Below are 5471 nucleotides of genomic sequence, written 5' to 3' on the forward strand. Positions count from 1 at the left end.
TTGATCGACTCGACGTGCTTTAAGTGATTAAAGGATTCAATTGGGTCGATAGAGAGAAACTATTTCCTCTGGTGGACAGAGACCAGAACAAGGGGGCAGAACCATAAAATTCGAGCCAGGCCAGTCAGGGGTGATGTCAGGAAGCAATTCTTCACACAAAGGGGGGTGGAAATCTGGAACTCTCTCCCCCAAAAAACAGAGATTTTTGTTTGGAAAGGGGAATTAAGAGTTACAGAACCAAGGCGGGTGCATGGAGTTAAGATACGGGTCAACCATGATTTCATTGAATAGCAGAACAGGCTGGAGGGGCTGAATGGCCTTCTCCTATTACTACAGGAGGCTCTTGAGCTTTTGGCAGTATTCCAACGATTGATTCTGGCATGGAAGGTTCTAGAACCTTCACTGTCGAACGGCAAGTTGGAGGGTTGAAGTTGCTGGTACGTGGGGGATGGGTTTCACAGTTTTGTCACACTGATTCTGCCTTAGGGCTGAGGAACACACGTGCTCACGCTTGTCTGTCAATTGTTAAGAGACAGCATCTTGCAGCCAATGACAACAAAGCTCGTTGACTCTCCCACCTTTTATTGGGTCTCCCTGTTTGGCCTTATTGTTTGCCATTTTGCTAATCCTTGCAAACCTCGTTAATGTCCCTGAATGTGTCCCACAGCTAGGGCTTGTGTACATCTCCAAATAGGTCCTCCCAACAAATGAAACATTAAAACGTTGAAATGCAATCTGTGCTGACTTCCGGTTATGGATTTATTTTTTTGCTGCCTTGGGAAGGGGGGCATCAATCCCACAGTGCACCTGGTCTCTATCGATACTTAATCCCAATATAAACGAAATGGTGCAATTGTAAAGGAGGTGCAGGAACAGGGAGACCTGGAGGTTTCTGTACGCAAATCTTTGAAGGCTGTTAAAAAAAGCACATGGAATCCCTGGCTTTATCATTGGAGGCATCGAGGACAAAAGCAAGGAAGTTGCTTCGTAAAGCAAAGAGATTATTCTAGAACTTTATAAATCACTGGTTCGGCCTCAGTTGAAGTATTGTGGACAATTATGGGTAGCACCCTTCACGAAGGATGTGAAGGCCTTAGAAAGGGTCCAGAGAAGGTTTACTGAGGATGAGGGAATTCAATTATGAGAGGTTGGAAATGTTCGGACTGTTCTCCTTGGAGCAGAGAAGGTTAAGAGGTGACCGAATAGAGGTTTTCAAGACAAGGAGAGGTTTTGATAACGAAGGCCTATTCCCTCTGGGGAGTGGGTCAAAAAACCAGAGGTCGTGGACTTAGAAGTATTGACAAACGATCTAGAGGGGAGATATTTTTTCACTCAGAGAGTTGTTGGGATCGGGAACGCTCAACCTGAAAAGGGTTGTGGAAACTGATTCCATAAATGATTTTAAAAGGGAGTTGGACAGGAACCTGAGGATGAGGAGCTTCTAGGGTTCCGGACAAAATGTGTGGGTGTGGAACTAAACACAACGGCTCTTTCAAAGAACCAGCACAGGCACAATGGGCCAAATGGCCTTCTTCCCTGCTGTGGGTTTCGATGATTCTATGACGTTATACTAAATCTTTCTAAAACATATATATAAATGACATGTATATTGGAATACAGAGTAGAATCTCAAAATTTGCCGATGATACCAAACTTGGAGGTGAGGCAAACAGTGAGGATGATATCAATCAACTACAACAGGACATAGATAGGCTAGCAGAATGGGCAGAGAGGTGGCAGATGGAATTTAATACTGACAAATGTGAGGTGAGAAGGAATAGGGAGAGGCAATATATACTTAATGACACAGTTCTGAAGAGTGTGCTGGAACAGAGGATCCTGGGGGTCCATGTGCATCGATCTTTGAAGGTGACAGGACATATTGAGAGAGTGGTTAGTAAAGCAAATGGGATCTTGGGCTTCATAATTAGAGGCATTGAGTACAAAAGCAGGGAAGTTATGCTGAACCTTTATAAAGCTCTGGTTAGGCTCCATCTAGTGTATTGCACCCAGTTCTAGTCACCACACTTCAGGAAGGATGTGAGGGTCCTTGAGAGGGTGCAGAGGAGATTTACCAGAATGGTTCCAGGGATGGGGGATTTTAGTTACAAGGTTAGGTTGGAGAAGCTGGGGTTGTTCTCCTTGGAGTAAAGGAGATTGAGGGGAGATTTGACAGAGGTGTACAAGATTAAGACAGGCTTAGATAAAGTTAGACAAGGAAAAACTGTTCCCATTAACAAATGATACAAGGACTAGGGGACATAGATTGAAGGTTTTGCACAAAGAGATGCAGGGGGAATGTGAGGAAGCACTTTTTTACACAGCAGGTGGTAATGACCTGGAACTCACTGCCCACAAGGGTGGTGAAAGCGGAGACAATCAATGACCAAGAGGAAGTTGGATGGTGACTTGAAGGAACTAGACTTGCAGGGCTACGGGGATCGAGCAGGAGCTTGGCACTAACTGGATTGTTCTGTGGAGAGCCGGCATGCACTCAATGGGCTGAATGGCCTCCTTCTGTGCCGCAAATGACTCTATGATTGGTTCGGTTCCAGCTGGAGTATTGTGGTCAATTCTGGGCATAGCACTTTTTGAAGGATGTCAAGGCTTAGATTGATACCAGGGATGAGTGCCTTCAGTCATGTGGAGACTGGAGATACTGGGATTGTTCTCCTTACAACCACAATAACAATTTGTTCTTACACAGTACCTTTAATGTAGTCCAATGTCTCAAGGCGCTTCACAAACTTTGACACTGAGCCACAAAAAGGAGAAATTAGGACAGGTGACCAAAAACCTGGTCAAAGAGGTCGGTTTTAAGGAGCGACTTAACAGAGGAGCGAGAAGTAGCGAGGTGGAGATGTTTAGGGAGGGAATTCCAGAGTTTAGGGCCCAGGCCACTGAAGGCACGGGCACCAATAGTGGAGCAATTAAAGTTGGGGATGTTCAAGAGGCCAGAAATAGAGGAGTGTAGAGATCTCGGAGGGTTGTGGGGCTGGAGGAGATTACAGAGATAGGGAGGCAGGGGTGAGGGGGGTGAGGCCATGGAGGGATCTGAAAACAAGGATGAGAATTTTAAAATTGAGGCATTGCTCAACTTGAAGCCAAGGTAGGTTTGCAGAGTTTTGTATCAACTGATGTTAAGAGAGAATCTTGAGGGCAATTAGGGATGGGTAATAAATACTGGCCTAGCCAACGACGCCCACATCCCACGAATGAATAAAAGAAAATGTGGGAGACCAGCCAGGAGTGCGTTTGAATAATGGAATAGTCAGGTCTAGCGGCGGCAAGAACACGCACGAGGGTTTCAGCAGCAGATGAGCTGAGGCTGGGGTGGAGTCGGGCGATGTTACGGAGGTGGAAAAAGACGATCTTAGCGAAGGCTTGGACATGTGGTCGTTAGCTCATTTTAGGATCCAATATGAGGCCAAGGTCACGAACTGTCTGGTTCAGCCTCAGTTGCCATGGAGAGGGATAGAGTCAGTGTCGAGGGAATGGAGTTTGTGATGAGGACCAAAGACAATGGCTTTGCTGTTCCCAATCTTGGACGAAAGATCTGCTCATTCAGTACTGGATGTCAGACAAGCAGTCTGATAATTGAGAGACAGTGGAGGAGCCAAGTGATGGTGTCGTTAGTGTATATGAGCAGAACAAAGAAAGTTTAGGGGGAGATTTAAGTGGTGTTCACAGAGTAAATAAGGAGAAACTGTTTCCAGTGGCTGGAGGGTCAGTGACCAGAGATTTCAGATAATTGGCAAAAGAATGGAGATAAGGAGAGAGGTTTTTTATGCAGCAAATAGTCCGGAATGTGCTGCCTGGAAGCTAATTCAAAGAAACATAGAAAAATAGGAGCAGGTGTAGGCCATTCGGCCCTTCGGGCCTGCTCCACCATTCAAAAAAGATCATGGCTGATCGTCTAATTCAGTACCCTGTTCCTGCTTTCTCCTGATATCCCTTGATCCCTTTGGCATTAAGAAATATATCTATCTCCTTCTTGAATATATTTAATGACTTGGCCTCCACTGCCTTCTGCAGTAGAGAATTCCACAGGTTCACCACCCTATGAGTGAAGAAAATTCTCCTCATCTCAGTTCTAAATGACATACCCCATATCCTGAGACTGTGACCCCTGGTCTGGACTCCCCAGCCATCAGGAACATCCTCCCTGCATCTAGCCTGTCTAGTCCTGTTAGGATTTTATAGTTTTCTATGACAGCCCCTCTCATTCTTCTAAACTCTAGTGAATATAGGCCTAGTCGACCCAATCTCTCCTCATACGTCAATCCTGCCATCCCAGGAATCAGCCTGGTAAATCTTCTTTGCACTCCCTCCATGGCAAGAACATCCTTCCTCAGATAAGGAGACCAAAACTGCACACAATACTCCAGATGTGGTCTCACCACAAGGCCCTGTATAACTGCAGTAAGACATCCTTGCTCCTGTACTCAAATCCTCTTGCAATGAAGGCCAACTTTTAAAAGGGAATTAAATAAATACTTGAAGGGAAATTTGGAGGACTACAGTGAAAGAGCAGGGGGAGTGGGACTAATTGGATAGCTCTTTCAAAGAGCTGGCACAGGCACGATGGGCTGAATGGCCTCCTTCTGTAAGATTCTATGATCCCACAGTGCAGCTTATGTCACTGTATGTATCTATCAGCACAGCCTGGGGCTCTGTGAGTGGGCATGGGGGATTGGGCGTCAGAGATCCAGTAAGCCCCCCGCCTCCCATGGAGCGGGTTTCGAAGGTTTGTGAATTGAAGCCCCCACTCCAGAGTCTTGAGCCCAAAAATCTAGGCTGACGCTGCCAGTGCAGTTACTGAGGGAGTGCGGCACTGTTGCAGGTGCTGTCTTTCAGATGAATCGTTACACTAAGGCCCGTCTGCCCTCTCACATGGATGTAAATGATCTCAGGGCGCTCTTTCGAAGAAGAGCAGAGGACGGTTCTCCCCAGTGTCTTGGGGCCAATATTAATCCCTCAAACAACATTGTTAAAAACAGGTTTTTCTGGTCTTTAGTGTGTGTGACCTTGTGTGTACGAGTGTGTGATCATGAGCATTAGTGTAAGTGAGGTTGTAAGTGTGTATGAGTGGCTGTGCGTGTGTTTGTGTCTCATCGAATCAGAAATTTTCAGTACAGAAGGAGGCCATTCAGCCCATCATATCCATGTTGGCCAACAAGTAGCCATCCAGCCTAATCCCACTTTCCAGCTCTTGGTCCATAGTCTTGTACGTTACAGCACTTCAAGTGCATATTCAAGAACTTTTTAAATGTTATGAGGGTTCCTGCCTCTACCAGCCTTTCGGGCAGTGAGTTCCAGATCCCTACCAGCCTCTGGGTGAAAACATTTCCCATCGAATCCCCTCTAAATCTCCTACCTCTTACCCTAAATCTATGGCCCCTGGTTATGGACCCCTCAACTAAGGAGAATAATGCCTTCCTAACCAATCTAACGAGACCCCTCACAATTTT

This window comes from Heterodontus francisci, chromosome 7 (assembly GCF_036365525.1).
Source record: "Heterodontus francisci isolate sHetFra1 chromosome 7, sHetFra1.hap1, whole genome shotgun sequence".
Taxonomy (NCBI): domain Eukaryota; kingdom Metazoa; phylum Chordata; class Chondrichthyes; order Heterodontiformes; family Heterodontidae; genus Heterodontus; species Heterodontus francisci.